At 36.0% G+C, this 22323-nt stretch overlaps 1 protein-coding gene and 1 long non-coding RNA gene across 15 annotated transcripts in view; one reads left to right on the top strand and one right to left on the bottom strand.

Annotated features, from left to right (window-relative positions):
* Positions 1-22323, top strand: part of ANKS1B (ankyrin repeat and sterile alpha motif domain containing 1B) — a 1057476-nt gene that overhangs the window by 573185 nt on the left and 461968 nt on the right. The gene's annotated exons all lie outside the window — the stretch shown is intronic.
* On the bottom strand, positions 1420-16366 carry LOC111090060. Its single transcript, XR_005370672.1, has 3 exons — positions 16041-16366; positions 10549-10631; positions 1420-1851 (listed from the first exon to the last, which is right to left on the bottom strand). It is a non-coding gene; the product is annotated as an uncharacterized LOC111090060 (long non-coding RNA).

The raw sequence follows: 22323 nt of genomic DNA, 5'->3' as shown, positions 1-22323 counted from the left end.
TCTGCCTCTCTCTCTCTCTCTCTCTGTGTGACTATCATAAAAAAAAAAAAAAAAAAAAAAAAAAAAAAAAAAAAAAAAAAAAAAAAAAAAAAAAAAGGACACAGACTCACACATACATATACACGCACCCCTCTTATCTATTAAAGTAACCTGGGATCATAAAAATGTGGATTAATAATAATAATAAAAGCACTCTCTGAGCCACAGCGAAACTTGGTTAAAAATCTGGAGATTTAGATTGATCATAGGGAGTTATATTTAAACATGATTACCATGTTGCCAGTGGGAAGTGCTTCTTAGAATAATCAGATTTGAGAAGGCTAATAATAGAACACAAGATCTATAGTTGCCTCTGAGTCACTTGGCTGAGGAAGGGGAAAGCTAGACCCACCATGAGGCATAAGTATTGAATGAAGGCCACTTAAGGACCACAATGGAAAGAAATCACTTCCATTTTCATAATGTTCAGTCTTTCCAATTGTGGGTTTTTTTTTCCTTCAAGAAATCAAAGTGATAAAATCTGTGATATCTTGATGATTTAGGACTCTGGTTTATTATCGCCATTGCTTAGCACAGTTCCTAGCACATAACTGATGCTTAGTATAAGTTTAGTGGATTAAATGAATGGTGGTTCTGAGTGAGGGAAATAGAACAGTGAGGAAAATTTGATATTTACACTACCACGAGAGATCTTGAGACAGCTCTAGGTTTTATACTCATGTTGTATGCGCTTCTTAAGGATAGAATTCTACTCACATATTTGGAACATGGATAGGATTGAACAAATATATTTTGTTGTTGTTTGTTACTTTAAAAAATCAAGCACATTAATCAAATGCTTTCTAGTTGCTTTTTCTGTTGTATCAAAATTGTGGCTAATTTCTTTTCTTTTTAAAATTGAATATTATTTTGGAAATACCTATAATTTTTATGGACCTGAAACTTTCTGCTCTTTATCTGTATGTTTGGGGAAGGATTTTATTTTTTCAAGTATATTCATTTTCCTAAGATCATGTGCACTTTGTGTCCCTCATAAGAGATCTCTTTTAGACTCTACAAAAGGGGCACCTGGGTGGCTCAGTCAGTTAAGTTATACCTTTGGCTCAGGTCATGATCCCACGGTCCCGGAATCAAGCCTTTCATTAGGCTACCTGCTTGGTGGGGAGTCTGCTTCTCCCTCTCCCTCTGACTCTCCCTCCTCCTTATACTCTCACTCTCTCTTGCTCTCCTTCAAATGAGTAAATAAAAAACCTTTAATTAAAAAAAAAAAAAAAAACTCTACCAAAAAAGCTAATGAGCCAAATTAAAGTGTGGTTTAAAAAAAGATCTGTATTTCTGAAATGCCATAATCTAGTCCCAAAAAAAGAAACAATTGTCAACCTTAAAGAGAACTAAAGCTTTAATAGCATTCAAGTCCCCATAATCTACCCAGAGCAGTATTTCATAAGTAAATTAATATGTGCTAGTTAATATTATGGTATTTCCATACTAGTTGAATCTTTACTTAGAGGCACATTTGTCATAAAGTCACTTATGTGACAAATATTTAATGTCTGCTTGCCAAAGGCACTTTTCAGCTTTAGGGAGACAAACTGAAAAACAAGCAAGGTCTCTACTCCTAAAATGTACCTTCCAAAGTTGTATAGTCAGATAATAAGCACCTAAATAAACAAATGGAAGAGATTAATTTCAGCTGGTAATTAGTATTGTGAAGTCTAATAGAACAGAATGCTTTGATATAAAGACATGACAGGTATTCATTTAAATTGGGTAGTCAGGGTAAGTTATCTCTGAAGATGTTATTTTTAAGCTGAAATCTGGATGGTGCAAAGGACCCAGCGATGGGGAAATCTGTGTAAAAAGAAAACAACAACAAAAATGTAAATGTCTTAAAGTAATAATAAACCTAATTTTCAGAGACCAGAAAGATGCCACTTTAATCAAAAACCCGGCAGGCTTTTTATTGAAATTGACAGACTGATATTCAAATTCATGTGTAATTGTAAAAGATGTGGAATACTCCAAAACAACTTTGAAAAAACTTAAAGTTGTAAGATTCGTACTAATTTCAAGACTTATTATAAAATAACAGTCTCTAATATTGGTATCCATCCAAAGTTAAATAAATAGATCAGTGGAACAGAATAGAGTCCAGAAATAGATCCACATTTACATGGCCAATTGATTTTTTAAAAAGTTTTTTAAGATTTTATTTATTTATTCATGAGAGACACAGACAGAGAGAGAGAGAGACAGGCAGAGGCTCCATGCAGGGAGCCTGATATGGGACTCGATCCTGGGGACCCCGGGATCACACCCTGAGCCAAAGGGAGACGCTCAACCACTGAGCTACCCAGGGACCCAGGGACCCAAGCCCCTGGCCAATTGACTTTTATCAAAGATGCAATTTACTGAAGAAAGCAAAGTCTTTTCAACAAATATACCTGGTAATATTGGATGTCAAACACAACATTAATCCATACCTTATACCATATAAAAATTAAATGAATTATAAACATAAATGTAAAGCCTAAATCTCTACAATTTCTAGAAAAAAAAACGTAAGAGAAAATTTTTGTGACCTTAAAGTAACCTGGGATCTTAAAAATGTGGAGTAATAATAATAATAAAAGCAGAGACAGGCAAAGATGTGTCTAAAAATGACACCAAGAGTACAGTCCATCAAAGAAAAATTTGATAAATTTGGATTTGATCAAAATTAAGCATTTCTGCCTTCAGAAAGACATTGCCAAGAAGATGGTAAAACAAACCGCAGACTGGGAGAGTGTATTTCCAAATGTCATATATGATAAAGGACCAAATCCAAAATATAGAAAGAACTCTCAAGTCCATAATGAGAAAACAAATAGCTCAATTTAAAAAAATGAGAAAAAAAAATGAGAAAAGCATTCCAACAGACTCTCTTATGGACAGAAGATATATAGATGTATGGATGATACATCCACAGAAGATATACAGATGTATGGATGCCAAATAAGCATATGAAAAGACTCAATGTCATAGATCATTAGTCTAATACACACCTATTAAAAAGTTTAAAATTCAAAAGACTGATCATACCAAATGTTGATGAGAATGTGGAGCAACTAGAACTCTCATACACTGCTGATGGGAATGTAAAATAGTATGACCACTTTGGAAAGAAGTTTGGCAGTTTTATAAAAAGTTAAATGTATAACTAACTGTGTGGCCCAGCCATTTATTCCTAGATATTTACCCAAGAGAAATGAAAGCACATGTCTCTACAAAAACCTGTGATGAATGTTCACAGCAGCTTTAGTTCTAACAGCCAAAACTGGAAATAACCCAAATGTTCACCAAAGGCAAATGGATAAATAAACTATGCTATGTCCATACACTGGAAAACTATTTGTCAGTAAAAAGGGATGAATGACTAGGGCACCTGGGTGGCTCAGTCAGGTTAAACTCTTGCCTTCAGCTTGGTCATGATCCCAGGGTCCTGGGATTGAGTTCTGCATCAGGCTCCCTGCTCATCAGGGAGCCTGCTTCTACCTCTCCTGCTCCCCTTGCTTGTGCCCTCAATCTTAATCTCCCTCAAATAAATAAATAATATCTTTTTTAAAAAAAGGAATGAACAACTGACAGTGGTACGTACATGTATAGGGGCCTGGGACAGGCCACCCCAAAATTGGCATACTGATTATTTTTAATTGAAGCTACCTGAACCTGAGGAGCAGCCAGTACAAAGACAATCAGACCATCCTCTGTTTCCCTGAAAGCATGAAATAAATCTCCCATATGAAAAAGATACCCTCCCTATAGTTAGAAATAAAATCACATCCTTATCACCAGAGATAGGGACTTTAAAACGAAATCTGTAGAAACAGATGTTGTTACTTTTTGTTAATCTACTCCCTCAGCCCAAATCCTGCTTAGAATTCTTTACTAATGAAAGCTCCTGTCAATTCGTCACAAATTTATTGTCTCTCTCTCTAAAATGTACAAAAACCACCCACCATGGTCACTTATTTGGGCTCTCAATTTCATTATTGGGCCTCCAAGTGCATATAATAAATTTTGGATTTTTCTCCTGTCAATCTGTCTCATGTCAACTTTATTCCTAAACCAGCTGGAAGAAACTTGGAGGTAAGAAGTACATTTTTCCTTCCTCCACAGATATAACAACATGGATGAACCTCAAAATGATTATGATGAATAAAAAAAGCTAGACAAAGAGGACACATTGTATTATTTCATCACAAAAAATTCTAGAAAGAGTAAACATGTCTGTAGTGACAGAAAGCAGGTCATTTGATGCCTGGGGGATTAGAGGATAAGAAGAGGCATGAGTGAGAAACTACAAAAGGGCAAAAGAAAATTGGGGATGATAGATATATCTATTATCTTGATTGTGATTATAGTTTCATATGTGCATACAGATGTTAAAATTTATGAACACTTTAAAAGTATTCACTGTATTATATGCTGATTATATCTTAAGGATACATGTGTGTATTGTGTAACTGAAGAGTAGTGAAGGAGAGGATGGTCCCAGAAGAAGTCAGAGAAGTGGCTGGGGCTGGATCACCTAGAACCTTAAAGACCATGGGGAGGATTTTGGACTTTGTTCCAAGTACCCTGGGAAGCCATTGGAAGATTTTAAGAGTGTGTGTGTGTCGGTGTGTGTGTGTGTGTGTGTGTGTGTGTGTGTGTGTTGGGGGGCTGATTTGATTTTATTTATATTTTAGAAGGATCATTCCAACTGATACATGGAGAATGAATTATAGATGGGCAGCAAAGAAACTGATAAAAAAAAAAAAGGCTTTGCAATAGTCCTGGCAAGAGAAAACAATGGTTTGAATGAAGGTGGCAAGTGTGGAGATGAATAGAAAGATATAGGAAAATATAAAATCTTATTAATATGAATGTTTCTTTGGATTTTTAAAATTTTAGGAGGTAGGGTTTGGAGTACTTTTCTAAAAGCACTATAGTCGAAGCCTTAGCTTACCTGACACATAAGTTCCATTGCCCTATAGTCCATTTGACTAGTAGCTTGTTTGCTAGTTGCTCTACATTGAGCTCTCATGTATTAACACTGGATTAAAGTGCCCAGGCCTTACTTTTCTCTTTATCACTAGCCAGTCCTCGCTTCCAAAGAGGCTATGTAGAATTTGGATCCAATCCAATTCCAATAGAATTCGGCGTGAAGGGAAAGAAGGATAGAAACTTTAAAAAGAATCTGTTTAAGATAAATGGATAAAGAAGATGTGGGATGGAGATATATACATACACAATGGTATATTACTCATCCATCAGAAAGGATGAATATTTAACATTTACATCAATGTGAATGGAACTGGAAGGTATTATGCTGAGTGAAATAAGTCAAACAGAGAAAGACAGCTATCACATGGTTTCACTCATCTGTGGAATGTAAGAAACAGCGCAGAGGATCACAGGGGATGGAAGGGAAAACTGAAAGGGAGTCATCAGAGAGAGAGAGAAACCATGAGAGACTCTTAACTATAGGAAACAAACTGAAGGTCTCTGGAGGGGAGGTGGGTGAGGGATGGGGTAACTGGGTGATGGGCATTAAGTAAAGCATGGGATGTGATGAGCACTGGGTGTTGTATGCAACTGATTAATTATTGAACACTACATCTGAAAATAATGGACTATATGTTGGCTAATTGAATTTAAGTTACAATTTTTTTTAAAAAAAAAGAAGAATTTGTTTAACCATGATACTGGGGTCAGAGGGTGCTCTGAGATGTCTTACAGACTACTTACTACCATACTAGATAAGTTTTGGTGTTACTCTAGGTTTTTTCTTTTTTTTTCTTTATTGAAAAGTATCTCTACTTAGGAATCCTTGTTGTGAAGGATAGGTGCCAGGGTAACGCAGAACTTACCTATAATTAATTATTCAGGAGGATTCTGACAGGAGTAAAACAGAAAATCCACTCATATATGAATTAACTAATTCATTTAGTTTTCCCATTTATTCTTTCAATCAGTATTTAGTTGTATACATTGAAAGAGAAATGAAATAAAAGCAATAAAATGTGACTGTTATTTCAGCCATCCTTGATTTATTCAGTAAACACTTTCTTTACTCATCCTAAGTAAAGCTTCTTTTTTTTTTTCAGAGCTAAAAGAACCCATATTTGCATCAAAGAAAGCATAGACTTTCTTTAAAGACAGATGATCTTGAATCACTACAAGGTGTCTAGCTACAACAATAGGTTTTAACAGCTGCAGCAAAAGGTCTACTTAAACCAGCTATTTATATACAGATAGCTCTTCCATAGCACTGAACAAATCCTCTGAAATTATTTGGTGAGCAGTTAAATGTTGAAATAATGGTACACACTAATGCCAGCTGATAAAGAACCCATCACCACTTCCATTCCCTGAATCCACTCCTCCCCCCATTGTAGTGATGGCAACCTCCTTTAACCCTAAATCCACTTACAAAACAAAAGACAGAGAAAAGCAACAACTACCTAATAATAGTGAGCTCACTAAATTTGTGATGAATAATTGAAGAATAATGATAGTCTAGCTTCCATGGCCAACACGGTTGAACTATAGAATTCATACTTGAGGATCTTACTGTAAGGCAAAAAAAAAAAAAAAAAAGGAGGGAAATATGATAAATCTGGCATTTATCCAGAATTTCACCAAAGATCAGGAACAACCTAGGTCTTACATGTTTTTCCATGCTACCGCTTTTCAGGCTTTGGCAATCCTATTACATACAGGTTATTATCTGCATTTTTTACTTATGAAACTGAAACTTGGGAGGTTACATAAAACTAGAGACTTGCTTTTAAAACAGTATGGTCCACCTGTTACCCACCAGCTGATCCTTTCATTCCCTCTGGCTGGTTCTTTGACCTCTGAACATCAGAGTGCCTGAGGCTTCATTCTTGAGTATCTTCTCTCTCTCTAGATTGCAATCAGCCTGAAAAGTTTATTGTCTTAAACATGCTGAGGGTCCAAGGATTGTAGCTCTGGTTTGGCTCTCTCTTTACTTTTCGTATTCAGCTGCCTACCTGGCATTTCTACTGAACGTCCTACAGGCATCTCAACATTTTACATGCCCAGAACTAGACTCCTGACTCTCACAAGTCCCCAAACCTGTTCCTCCTACAGCTTTCCTTGTCCCGGTTAATGACAACTCCATTCTTTTCTCTTGGTCACAGCATTCTTGGAACTTTTTTTTCTTTCTTTCAACCTCCGCATCTAATACATTAGCTAACCTTGTTATTTCCACCTTCATAATATCACAAAATCTAACCACTTCTCAGAAGCTGCACCAGTTAATATCTTAGACCAAGCCACAAGCTTCTCCTACCTAAATTATGGTAATTGCCTTTTAACTGGTCTCCTACTGCTACCTTGTCTTTCCTACAATTTATTCTCAATAAAATAGCCAGAGTGATTTTTTGAAAACAGGTGTCCCTTCTTTCCCCCAAAAAGTCTCCAGGGTTTTTCATCTCATATATCAATGAAAACCAGAGTCCTTATAAAGTACTACAAGGTTTACATAAGCTGGCCCTACTACTACCTTGCTGACCTCAACTCTTACCACACTTCCCTTTGCCCACTTTGCTCTAGCTACACTGGTCTTGTTGTTTCTTGAACATAACAAAGATATTTATGCCCCAGGGACTTTGTGCTTGATATTTCTTTGGTTTAGAATGCTCCTCCCTTTGGTTTACTCTCATTTCCTACAGTTTTCTACTGAGATATTTATCAAAGATGCTTTCCTTGACCACCATGAAGTAGCAACTTCCTCCCAATATCCCCATCCTTCCTCTTTATTTTTCTCTATTGCATTTATACTAGACATAACTATACATTTGACTTGTTTCCTTTTCTTATAAGAGCAGCAATCAAAGTAGATTAATCTAAATCATATCAGATCTGAATAGCCTCATTTTTATGCAGTCACCTTTATAAAGGTCCTAATGCCAAATATAGTCAATAGGACTGTGGTACTGGGAGTCAGGGCTTCCACATAAGAACTGGGGGGGAATATTACTCAGCTCATAACTGATGAGGAAACTGAAGTTCAGATAAATTAATTTTCTTACCTATGAATAATAACTTATGAATGACAGAATTGAGATTCCAACTCAAGTACATCTGTCCTTCAGGCCCCTTTCCACTCTACTGCTCACAGTCCAGCACATTATATCCAATACATAGAAAGGTGACTTAATGCCCCAAAACTCCTAATGAAATTAAATGCTCACTCTGAGCTTCTCTTGACTTCATCTTTTGTCTACCAAGTAAAGACCCAGTGATGTAATAGGGCAAACATGCTACATAACTATGGCATAGAGAGCAGGCATTATTTTCAAAGATTTTATTTATTTATTTAAGAGAGAGAAGCAGAAGGAGAAGGATAAGCAGACTTTGCACTGAGAATGGAGCTAGGTGCTGGGCTCGAGTTTGAGGATTGATCTCACAACCCTGAGATCATGACCTGAGCCAAAATCAAGAGTCAGTAGCTTAACTGACTGAGTGACAGCAAGCATTATTTTTATTCTTGTTGCTCTGGATCCAGGACAGATTAATCTCTTAAAAATTTTACTACTTAATAAACTAGTTCTAGCACTCTTGTGAAAGCATCAAGTTCATTTTAATTTTTAAACTGCGTTATTGACATAGGATCCAGTGTCTCCCAAAATGATTTCTTTTCTTGTCATGAGAAATTGAAATTAAAGATGAATTTAGTAAGTTGTCTATGTCAGCCTGTGACACATTGTATTTTATTTTATGTATTTTTTGTGACAGATTATATTTTAGATGACCACAGTAAATCTTTCCATCTACATACTCTTCTCACAATGTGATATTGACATTTCTCCCATCAAGAGATAGGATTTATATATTTCATATATTTGAATGTGATATGGCCAGTGCCAATAGCAGAGGTGACTCTAAGTAACCTCCAAGGCTAGGTCATAAGATGCAATGTAGATTATTTGGTTCCTTGTGAGGCTCACCCTTAGAACCCAGCCACCATGCTGTGAGGAAGCCAAAAGCCATGTGGACAAGCTGCATGTAGGTATTCCAGCTGACAGCCCAAATGAAGTTCCAGTTGAAAGCCAGCATCACCATTAGACATGTGAGTGAAAAAAAAAAAAACCTCTAAAATGACTCCAGTCCTATCCACTGTCCTACTGAAACAGAATTCTAAAGGCATTATTTTATTTACCGTACGTAAGTAATAAAGATTTTAGTTCCTGGAAATATTATGTCATCATCACAAAATCCTAAAATATATGACATTAGCCTTTGAACTAAATATCAAGCAGAAACTGGAAGACTACTGAAAAACTGTTAGTAAAATCTGAAAGGGTTCTGGAAAAATGATGGTAAAAGTCTAAAAGGACAAATGTTAGCAGAAGTCAGAGACACCTTAAGTAGGCTGTCAGTGGTAGTTTAAGGGAAGGTAAAAGAAATGTGATTGTAAGCTGGAGAAAAGGAGACATTTGTAATACAGTGGAAGAATCTGGCAATACTGTTGCCTGCGGTAATGTGAAAAATAGTAAGTGTACCTGATGATGATTTTACTAAGATTTCCAGACAGAATATTACAAGTGTCATAAGGCTGCTTCTTACTATCTATAATAAAATGAAGAAGGACAGAGAGATAAGTGAAAGAATGAACTGTTAAATATAAAGGAGGCAGGACTTTCTGTATTAAAAAATAAAACTGGTTTTCACTCTCAGTCTTGCCAGATGTCAAATGAATCTAAATTTAATAAATGGCTTCTGGGAAGAGTTCAAATCCAGAGCACGATTAAGGTAGTATAGCAAGGATGAATCCCAGGGTGTGATTATAAAACCCTTTATTAGTCCTTCAATAGATCAGAGATGGTGCCTCATAGAAATTTTCAGACAAGAGGCCAGGATCTCAAGGGCATGCCTTGAGGCTCCTCCCCACTAAACAGTAGTACTTCTGAGGATTTTAAGGGCATCACCGGGGGTCACAGGGCAGCCTCTCAGGGAAGAGAAGGGAAAGGCTATCTCAAAGAGATATGTGGATATGGATTTTATCTAATGCTGTGGATTGTAAATTTAAAAATGCAAACTGCACAATTTTTTGAGATAATTATTCTGGTGGAAACATCACTATCTTGAACTAAAAGAGAGAGAATACAATATGTAAAGGGCCCTTTGGGCCTCTAAGCTTTTATGGACAGAAAAAAAGTCATAGGAAGTTTTCTTATGTGAAAAGAAGGATCATTCAGAGGGAGGTGCCAGACCCCAGAGAGCAGAACCAAGGGCAATAGTGAACAAGTCCAGGAATGCCTGGGTGGCTCAGTGGTTGAGCATCTGCCTTGGGCTCAGGTTGTGATCCCTGGGTCCTGGGATCAAGTCCCCACATCAGCTTCCCTGCATGGAGCCTGCTTCTCTCTCTGCCTCTCTCTGTGTGTCTCTCATGAGTAAATAAATAAAAATCTAAAAGAAAAAAAAATGTTAAAACAGTGAACAAGTCCAGTGTAGTAAGACTAAACCTGAATAAAGAAATTGGCAAACTCTTACCTGGCTGGATTTCAGAATTCCTGTGGACTCCTTCCATCTTCCCTCTTTTTGAATGTAAGTGTCAATAGTGGTTATCTCTACACCTGTGTAAAGGTAAAGGTTTTCATAGGATATTAAGACAACAAAAAGTACCTAACCAAGACTGAGGAAGGGGAAACAAAATCAAGTTTAATGAAGTTGGTAATTCATGAACTGTGTGATAAGGATGAGAAGAGTTATCCAGTGGTGATATAGTAGAAGGGAGCAAACCAAGGGCATTCCAGGCCCAGGAGACAGCCTAATTAAAGGCAGAGAGGTAGTAATAGTGTGATGAATGGGGGGAAGTGGTGGATATTATTCCTGAGAAGTAAGCAAGTTTGAAATGACAGCAAGCCTTTAGATTAGAATATTCAAAACTCATTTGAGGACACATTTATTGTTTTGTCCATGTCTGTAAATGGATTTATACTATTTCTTTTTTTTTCTCATCTTCAGTAACAATACCTGTGAAATCATCAGCTTATAATATGCTATTTAATTGGTTTGTTGGAATTCACATTAAGATAAAATTTTTTAATGATATTAAATTTAAGTGTTTTTTTAATGAACTACTTAAAATGATACCACATACCACTCACTCTGTATGTTTCAGGAACATTCATCTGGATAATGAGAAATCACCAAAGGGCTTTGAGTAATGGAGTGATATGATTAGATTTGCATTATAGAAAACAACCTAGCAATAGAGCAGAAAATGGATTTAAAGAAGATGAAACTGATGTCAAAGAGACCAGTTAGGAAACTTCTGTAGTTACCCAGGCAAGATATGATAAGGTTCTGAATTAGGACATCCAAAGTAGGTGTTATTTCAAGTATTTGCCAGATACCAGTACTAGGGATTCAACAATTGAAATGGCAGACAAAGTCCCTGCCACTATAAAGCTTATATTCTAGTCAATAGGCAAGAAAACAAAGGTAAGTAATCTCAGGGAAATAAAATCAGAAGATGATGCATTGGAGAGTAGCTGACCAGAGGAGGTAGGGGGCATTGAGAGAGGATAAGGTAAGGGCTGGAGAGTTTGGTTATTTTAAATTAGAAGCTAGAATTGGCCTTTCTGAGAAGGTGACATTTGAACTGAGACCTCACTAATGCAAAGGAGCCGACTATGAGTAGAGAGAGTGAGACTACTGGACTTCAGAAATATTTAGGAGATAAAATCAGATGGGCTAAGATACCAACTAGGGGAGAAGGAGGAGTCAAGGATTACCTAATTTTAAAGTTATACCATTTATCAGAACTCTGTTGATTTGACATAATCAGGGCTTTTTCTAAGTCCTAAATTGCTTTACCTTACTTGCACCCCAATTCTCCATTAATCAACTTAATAATCTGTTACATGTTGGAATATTGGAGCTATCTTTTTTGAAAATTTTACTATTCATCACACTTTGGTTTAATGCCAAAAATTCTTATTGGAAATGTGTTCATATTTTTATCTCACACAAAACAATAGCCCATTTGGGTATCAAGTCCACCCTGGTATCAACCGTGTAAAATATGCTTTTAAAAACCATGAACAAAGCTTTTGATTTAGTGAATTTAGATGAAAACTTCTGATCAAAAACAAATCTGCAGATTTCATTCCAAATAAATTAATACAATCCCCAAAGTTTTGTTTAATGTAATTTTATGCTAAACATATTCAATATTATGTTGGAGTGATGGCTTCCTTTAGCAGTGTTGGAGGCTGCATACAAAAAGCATTTAATTATGAATGCCGTAATTTACCCAATTGATGCCTCTCTTTTATCTGCAAACCATAGATAATTTTCCCTAAATAAATGCAACCATGAAAATAGTATTTAAACAAGAAAATAAAAATGTATTTGCTTGATATAAACCAAACACTGTATAGTCAAAATTAACTGCCCTAGTGGCAAATAAACATCTTGTAAATTCATATTGCAAAGGTATCATCTGTTCATTTAGGAGCTATTTCCCAGATAAGAATTAGAGGATGTGTTTTTTATAAATAACTTGGGGATTTTATTTTCATTGTGAAGCTGATTTTAAAGTAATATTAAAATTCTATTCATCTGTGTATTTTTAATATTTTTCAGCAAGCCTTTGCATAACAACCAATGGCACCTGATTTTATGCACCATAAATTAATGATGAGTATAAATTTCATTCTCCTCCCCAAGCTACGTTTTATTCCAAAGACAGATCTCATTGTCTCAAAAGGAAGTCCCCAATGGAAAAGATAATTAAAGTGGAGAATATTTGGAAATTTCAATCCTCCCTTCTTTTTGTCTTGAATGAATCCATACCCTTGACTCTTCTAATTGTTGAAGTTTGCACTTTAAAATTTTTCTACTAGTTATATCAGGTCTAGCATAAACTGGAAATTTTTTTTAAATTTAGAAAACAATAGGATTTTTTTGTATTATATTTCTCACTTTATATAACTACTATATTGGCCATTTTATGACCATTATCTTTGGCTCAAACTCTTCAAAGGTCTGCATCAGACATTGAATACCGATAGGGTCACACACCACGAGGGGGCAAACTCTGTGTAATGGCCATCACAAAAGAGGCCATGTTGGTTCAAAGCAGCTAAACCAATTACTTGCCTTAAACATGAATGAAACTGAGGATGAATGTGGTTTGATTTTTCACTCAACCAAGATTCCTATTTCCAGCCACAATAAAGTAAATAAGATCTACCCCAGTATAAGCAACCACTTAAGAACTTAGGGCTTCCTGGCCCTTTTGTCAAAGCTCAGAACCTAGTGGTTCTGCTCTGAATTCTAATAGCGTTCAGAAAAAAACTAGTGACTTTTGATATGACATCTACTAATGGCTCTCTATAGAAAATCTCAAAAGAAAAAAAAAGAAAGAAAAAAGAAATTCTCCAACAGATGCCTTAAAATATACACCTTTCCTAGTTCTTAAATGAAGATTTACATAGGCAGGTCTCAAAGACAAGTCAAGCAATTTTCATCTCTCTATACCCATTTTTTTTAGCTTATTGAGCTATACTGTGTTAATAAATTTGAAGTATAATACCAGGAAGGTAACTGGACAATGAGATAAAGACCTCAAAACTCAGAGTAAAAACTTGGAATTGAGTCCCATTCCTGCTGGTTCTTTTGGTTAGATAGATTACTTACACCCACAAACATTTCAACCTACCATTGAACCTTATTTTCCACTGTTTCCTCCAGGTACTTTCCGAGCAATCCAAGAATAACTACTCAGTTTTCCCATGCTATCTGGACCTTCCCTGTGTCTTTGCTTATGCATGTTTCCTCTGCTTATACTATCTCTCACTCATTTCTATATATCTAAGTCCTACCCATTCTTCAAGTCTCAAATCTTTTCTCAAAAAGAGTTTATTTCTTCTTCCCCAGAACCCCACAATACTTCTTTAATAGTACATATGTTATGCTGTATCTGGTTATCTGTTTCCTGACTAAAATGTCTTCAATAGGATGGACCTTATTTGATTAATTTTTGTTACTCCAGTGCTTTGGTGTGATACATGTATTTATTGAATGAATGAATGAATGAATGAATGAATGAACAGCCAAAGAAATCTTTATTTTCTTATTGGTAAAATGGGAGAAATAGTATCTACCTCACAGATTGTCCTGAATATTATATTTATTTAGACATTGTTAATTAATATCTTCTTCAAACAATAATGTACTACCAAAGTGTAAGATATTTTGGTACCTTATAAAAGGAACTAAAGTAGAACTGACTTATTCTAACACAGAGTCAATAGAGAAAATAAATATCAGGAATAAAATTATTCCTCTGTGTCATGAGTCAGACTTTGGTAAATACCCCCTTATCATCATGACTATGGGAAGGTTCATTGGATGGAAAATCCACTGCTCAGTCAATTGAAAGCAGCTTTTCTCCCTTTGAATCCATTGATATCAAACTGGTCTGGATAGTAAGGGTTGACACTTGTCCTTAATAGCGATGTACATATCTAAATGCCACTAATTTGAAGATGGAGTTCTCTGTTTTAATTTTCCAAATATGAAGCCACAGAGCTCCTCATCTCATTGTCCTCAAAACGGCTATTTGTTTCAAATACTCTGATGATACCTAAAGTGCTAGTGAAGCTTTAAGTGAATCTATCAATGGTGATGGTCACAAAGTCAGGAGGGCAGAAGAGTTTAGTCAAAGCCAAGCAATTCCCCAAGTCTTTTTTCAGGGGTATTACTACTTTGGTAATACATTATTGTTTGAAGAAGATATTAATTAACAAAGTCTAAATAAATATAATATTCAGGACAATCTGTGAGGTAAGTACTAGGTACTACTTCTCCCATTTTACCAATAAGAAACAGTAAAAACTTGGAATCGAGTCCCATTCCTGATGGTTCTTTTAGTTAGATTACTTACACCCACAAACATTTCAACCTTCCATTGAACATTCAAACATCAGGAACATAGCACCTAGTATACCAGCTGGCATGCAACAGATTATGCAATAAATATTTAGAATGAATAGGACGTAGAAGTCAAGACTCATATCATGTTGGCAATTCTAGTCAAAATAGAAAATAAGCAAAAGATTAAAATTACAGTGGTGTCGAAAATAATAAAACATCCCACTGTGTGATAAATAATGATATATAAAGAAGCTTTCTGAAAATATAATACTCTTTACTTTGCCTGTGCCATTTGACTAATCTCCAGGTTAATAAGACTGTGCAGCATAGCCCATAAGAGCACAGACTCTAAAGTCAGACCAGTGCCTAAAAATTGGCAATTTTACTGATTAGTTGTATAAGTTGAACAAGTAATTTAACATCCCTAGGCTTACCTATCCTCTGTAAAGTGGAAATAAAATAGCATATATCTCATGAGGTTGTCATTAGGCTTGAATAAGACAAGGATATGAAGCACTTAATATAATACTTGGTCCATAATAAAGATCCAGTAAATGCTGGCCATCATTTTGTGCATATCAGTGATGCTTACAGAGTAGATACTCTATACCTATTCTTCTTGTAAAGACCATTGAAACCATCTAAGCCTGTTTCTTTATCTGTAAAATAGGAATAATAAAACCCACTCAGAGGAATGTTTTGGGAATTAAATGAGATGATACATATGACCAAGCACTATAGAAATATATAAAAAAGTAAGTATCGAGAGGGATATAGGGGACTTCTTTGAAAAGCAGGAGCTTGAATGTACTTTTCTGGTTCACGTCCTTTCATATCCCCTCAGAAATGACCAACAGGTATAAAAATAAGAAGGAATAAACCTGTGTCAGCAAGGGAAACTAGTAATGAGTGACATCTACATGTCTGTAATTCAAGAGCTTCTCAAGCTAGGAGGCAAAGTGAACAAGATTGAAGAAATATGATATATACATGCTTCCTCAGTATGTGGACAAGCAACTCACTAAGGTAGTAAAAGCTTCAGAAGACTTGGGAAGTTAAGGGTAAGAATAAAAAACATACATGAGAAAGGATCTTACCAAGTGCCACTGGGAGCACATGTTATGCCAAAAATCAACAAGCAAGGATCAGATGACAGGCTCACTCCAGACTTACACTTAGGGGAGATATTGTCACAGTTGGTTCCTAATGAGGACAACTGTGACAGGTAAAGAACGAGGAAACTGTCCCAGTTAATTCCTGGCTGCTAACCTCAAATACAGAAAAGAAAAACTGGAACAGAAAGAAAACTCCCTGGTTTGACTCCTAGTGGTTCTGATTATCTCCTAACTCATGATCTATAGACCAATGGTTCTTAATTCTTAAAGTGCCTCAGAATCACATGGAGAGTTTGTTAAAACAGATTGTTAAGCCCCACCTCTAAGATGTTCTAGAGCAGAGCCTGAGAATTTAGATTTCTGATAAGTTACTAGGAGATGTGAATATTGCTGATCTGGAAACCACACTTTGAAAACCACTACTCTTAGTCTTGCTGTGCGCTTAACAATAGCCACAATCACATGTGACTATTAAAGTTAGATTTAGGGGCGCCTGGGTGGCTCAGTTGATTAAGCGTCTGACTTCGGCTCAGGTCATGATCTCTGGGTCCTGGAATTGAGCCCACCTTGGGCTCCCAGCTAGCAGGGAGTCTGCTTCTCCCTCTGCCTCTCCCCATGCTCACACACACATTCTCTCTCTCTTTCTTTGTCTCTCTCCAATGAATAAATAAAATCTTAAAAAATAAAATTAGACTTAAATTGATAAAATTAAATGAAATTGAAAATTAAGAATTTAATTTAATCAGCTACAGTTTTAGATTTAATTTAATCAGCTACAGTTTTAAATGCATAATAGCTCTGTGTGGCTAGTAGCTACCATATTGGACTGGGCAGACATAGAATATTTCTATAATGGGAAATTCTATTGGACAGCCGTGCTCAAGATTAAAAACTAAAACTTCATTGATCAGGGCCACCAACATGCACAATTGCAGGAAGCATATTCGTACTATGTGAATGGTGGCCCCCGACTTGTGCAATATGGCAGACCTGGCACTTATCTAAGATTTTCCATTCTCACTTCCTATGGATCCTAAAGATGGGAAGAAGGACTCCCTCAATTTCTGAAAACTCATCTCAGTTCTCCAGAATAGACAAGTCAAGACTCTTCTGCAAGAATGAGCAAGTAGAAAAATAACTAGATATATTAAATGATACTTCCAAAAAGAAGGCTTATTCTGAAGAATCAAAACAATGCCATCCTATAAAATAAAATTACTCTTGAGAAAAAGTTTTCCAAATTACTAATGTTAACATGGATCTCAACTTTATTCAGCACACTAATGCTCTGTGTAACCAAAATAAGCAGTTATGTATGATGAGTCAAAGTTATAAAATCATAAAGGCTTTAGTTGAATAATAATATGTCAAACTAAAACTGTAATGGAAATAAAAATACATGGGTCATGGGAAACCTAACTCAGTGGAGAAGAGTAACTCAAGATATTCAGTAGATATAAGACATTTCTAAAGACAGAAAAATTGTAAGAGAAAAGACAAAACAGAAAAAAATCCAAGAGATCTAATATGCATATGATATAGAGATTTTAGAAGAGCATAACAATAAAAAAGCATCAATAAAAGAAAATAGAAGAAAACTTTTCTGAGTTAAAGAAACTTGAATATTAAATTACTGATTTAATGAATATAGTTAAAATTTCTTAAAAAAGCAGACTTATACTGGAAAATTTTGAAATTTTATACCTTCAAGGATAAGGGTAAATTCCTAGAAGAATCTAGATAGACATTAACAAAACAAAACAGGCTACCTACAAAGGAATAAAACTTAATCTGATATCAGACATTCTTCAATTCTAAGCATCCAGAAGACAATAGAAAAGTATCTACTGAATTTTTAAAGAAATGGGTTAAGACACCAAATTCAAGAATTCTATACCCAGCCAAAGTGTGCAAGATCATAGGAGGTAAGTCATTTTCAGATATGTATTTAAGAAAATACCCTACCCTTTTGAAATAATTGCTCACAGATATATTTTAGTTGGTTAAGGGCTGAATAATACAAATCTCATTAATGAGCAAAGAAAACATCAGTATAAAAGATTCTAGGATATAAAACGAAACTTGTAAGATATAGAATATATTTTCAAATAATGATTCTTAATATGATTTTAAAACTTAATATGTTAAGAAAAATTTTTAGAAAAGACACAAAATACAAAATAATAAGGATGCCTGTGGTCTCACCAGTTGAGCGTCTGCCTTTGCCTCAGGTTGTGATCCTGGGGTCCTGGGATCGAGTCCCACATTGGGCTCCCTGTGAGGCACCTGCTTCTCTCTCTGCCTATGTCTCTGCCTCTTTCTGTGTCTCTCATGAATAAATTAAATACAAAAATATTATATATATATATACACCACACATATATATAATAAGGTGTAGACATTTTATCTAAAACCCCAGATTATTTTATTTTTTAATTTTTATTTTATTTATTCATAAAAGACACAGAGAGAGAATGGGGCAGAGACACAGGCAGAGGGAGAAGCAGGCTCCATGCAGGGAGCCTGACATGGGACTCGATCCTGGGGCTCTAGGATCACACCCCAGGCTGAAGGCGGTGCTAAACTGCTGAGCCACCCAGGCTGCCCACCCCAGATTATTTTAATATAAATTGGGAAGGCAGAGAGTTTGGAAAAGTGAGGTAAGTATGCTAATTTTCTTATTTTAGGGATGCAAAATGGTTTAGCAGTCAAGAGCACAATTACCTGGTTCATATGCTGCTCCACCAATTAGTGGCTGTGTAACCTTAGGGAGTTATTTAACATTTCTAAATATTAGGCTCTTCACCTGTAAGATGGGAATACCATAAAACCCCAGAATTGTGTGGGAGTGAAATAATATAACACATGTAAATGTGTTCTCATTGTTTAGGTGATATTTAACTTTAAAAAAAAAGTATTACAAAAAATACACAGAGTGATCATGGTTTTGTTGGGGGAAAATATATAACCATAGACAAAGAGCCTCAAAATCTATGTATACATGCACATAAATGATCATTGTCAAGTTTTGCAATTGTGTCTTTTTCTTCTCTCTTTTCTTTAGTTTTGCTAATATCTATAATGAATATTTATCATTTTTACCAATAGAAAAGATTATTTTATTTTTAAATAGTTTTATTATTAACCACTATTTTTTAAAAGATTTATGTATTTATTATTTGAGGGGGGAGGGGCAGAGGGAGAGAAGTCTTCAAGCAGACTCCCCACTGAGTGTGGAGCCTGACACAGGGCTTAATCCTAGGACCCTGAGATTATGAACTGAGCTGAAACCAAGAGTCTGATGCCACCGAGGCACCCCTATTATTAATCACTATTAACATTGGGGTGAATATCACTCTAGGATTGTTCTTCACATGCAAATATGTGTGTGTATGTGTATATATATATATTTATATAAATATATATCATATATATTATATAAAATATAAAATAAATAAATATATTTAATTCATTTGGAGAATATTGATAATCCACTATGTTCCAATCTTTGTTCTAATCTCTGGATACAGTAGTTAAAAAAAAAAGAAGAAGAAGAAGAATCTCTGCCCTCCTGGAGCTTAGTTGGAGGAGAGTGGGATAAATAAGTAAAAGTACCCAATTTTGTTATTGATGGGTGGCATGAAGAAAATGTAAAGCAGGGGATGGGATAAGGATAAGTGGTTACCATTTTAAATAGAGTGATCAGAAAATAAAAATAAAAAAATAAATAGAATGATCTACAGAAGCCTCATTGAGAAGATAATGAAGTAAAGCCTCATTAGTGATAGACGCTGGAGGAGTGTGTTAGAGGGGACCATGTGGTTTCCTAAGGGAAGACAGTCCCAGGCAGAGGGAACTATGACAAGTATAAATATTGTGGCACAGAAGAATGCCTAATATTTTGAAGTGATAGAAGGGAAACAAGAAGGCTAGATGTAAGTACATGAAAAGGAGAGTACTAGGAGCTTAGGTTACAGAATTAGAGTGAGATCATATGGCCTCATGGACTATTGTAAGTGTTTTGGCTCTTACTCAGAGTGAATTGAGTCTCCTGTGGAGAGTTTTGAGCAGAGGGGTTTTGAGCTGACTTGGTTTTACTAGGATTACTCTGACTTCTGTGCTGAGAACTGTCTGAAGAGGTATACGTGTAGAACCTGGGAAACCAGCTGGGGAACCACTGCAGCAACCCAGGTAATGATGAGTGAAAGACAGGTTGTCAGTATCCTTTAAAGGTAGATCCACCAGGATTCACAGTATAATTGGGGATGGGGTGTGGGAGAAAATGAGGCATGAGGATGACTTGGAAGCATCTGGATATTCGAGCCTGCAGTTAAGGGAAGAAATCAGCTTGAAAATACAAATGTGGGCAGCCCCGGTGGCGCAGCGGTTTGGCGCCGCCTGCAGCCTGCGGTGTGATCCTGGAGGCCCGGGATGGAGTCCCGTGTCAGGCTCCCTGCATGGAGCCTGCTTCTCCCTCTCCCTCTGCCTGTGTCTCTGACTCTCTCTCTCTCTCTCTCTCTCTCTGTGTGTGTGTCTATGAATAAATAAATAAAATCTTTAAAAAAAAAAAAAGAAAATACAAATGTAAGAGTCGTCATTGTCTAGGTGACATATTAAGCCGTGAAACTGAATAAAACTAAGAAGAGAATAAATGTACACAGAGAAGGGAAGAAGGCCAACTGCGCCATGCCCTGGGCCACTTCAACACTTAGACACTGGGGAGATGAGGAGGAATGAGCAAAGGGAATGAGAAGGAGCAGCCTGCACATAGGATGAAAACCAGAAGAGTGTGGCATCTTAAGAGCTAAAGGAAACTGTTTCATACAGGCCGGGTGATTATCTGTATTAATTGTATACCATATGGAGTAGGATGAGGATTAAGAAATGTTCATTTTAGCAATGTGGAGATTTTGCTGACATTGATAAGGGACGTTTCAGTGGAGGAATATGAAACAAAAGCCTATTTGAAATGGATTGGAGAGGCTAGGAGAAGAGAAATTAGAATTGCTTTCTTTTCCGCAGAGTTGGAACACTGCTTTCCACATTTCTTACTCTGAGTTAATATTTCCCTTTCTGTGTTTAAGTGGTAGAAATTGCCATTTGATTGCATTTCATTTTTTCCTATTTGGGGAAAATTACATGATGCCCCTCCCCAACCTGAAAACTGCTGTGAAATGTTTTGCTATTGAATATGTCATTTACCAACACTTCAGCTAAAGTGGAGCTCTCCAGCTTCCATGACCATAAGAAACCCTAAAAAACATAGATCCTTTGTTTAGGCTTTCTGCTATTTCTGCAATATCTTCTTTAGTCGATTGTGAAATCATGTGAAAAATAGCAATAAATGATGATTTTCTAGGCCATCTTACATGCATTTAATGCACATCTAGTTCTTCTGTCTGAGTCAGATGGAAACATTAGCAGAGTTGAGCAGTACTGCAGTCATCATCCTGTCGTTGCCATGGCTATAGCACCAAACCCTTATAGAGGATTTTATTTTACATGAAATATTTCTTGCCATAGCAACAGCAGTGTTGATTTAAAACATAACTTGCTGGATATAATTTATCTTTACCATTTCTGTATATTTTTCTGTGTTGTGTCTTGTTAATAGGATTACACTTTTGATGACTCTCCTGCTCTTTTGAAATGAGACATCTCTTGGGATGCATGTGAGAAAAATCTAGGATGCTCATTGCTTGTTGCTTGCAGGAATAGAAAACTCACAGGATACATTTGACTACATTACATTCCAGAGCTTCTCCTGAGGGTGTTTGGGTGACTTTTGAGTTCAGATTCAGGGTAGCTCTTTTGAAAATCGAATCAGAGTGATTACTCATTTTAGAGCAATTAAAAATAATTTTCACCCTTCTCATATTGTGAAATTGCTTTTCAAATTTAAAGATTATAGGCCTACTTTTTGGTTTGTTTGTTTCATTCCTCCAGAGCTGTCCTTTGTTTTGCTTTCACCACCAGTTGGGAGGGTATAAAAACAAAATCATTTTTTAAAATAAGTTAAAACTGGGACCTCCACACTTTAAAACAATAGTCTGAGTTAAGGGGGTTCTTTCCTTTCTTCCCTCAATACAGTCTCTTCTGTTTAGGAAAATACATGGTTACAGTGACTTCATTATTACAAAGAAATACATTTTGGTAAGAGAGAAACAAAACCTCTTGGTTCCAAATGTAGTTATTCACTATAGGCCATTTATTCATCTGGCTCTAGGCTATGGGAATGACTTCTAGCACAGAAGTCCCTTTGAAA

The sequence above is a fragment of the Canis lupus genome, chromosome 15 (assembly GCF_011100685.1).
Source record: "Canis lupus familiaris isolate Mischka breed German Shepherd chromosome 15, alternate assembly UU_Cfam_GSD_1.0, whole genome shotgun sequence".
In the NCBI taxonomy this organism is placed as follows: domain Eukaryota; kingdom Metazoa; phylum Chordata; class Mammalia; order Carnivora; family Canidae; genus Canis; species Canis lupus.
This window is presented reverse-complemented; position numbering and strand designations above follow the sequence as displayed.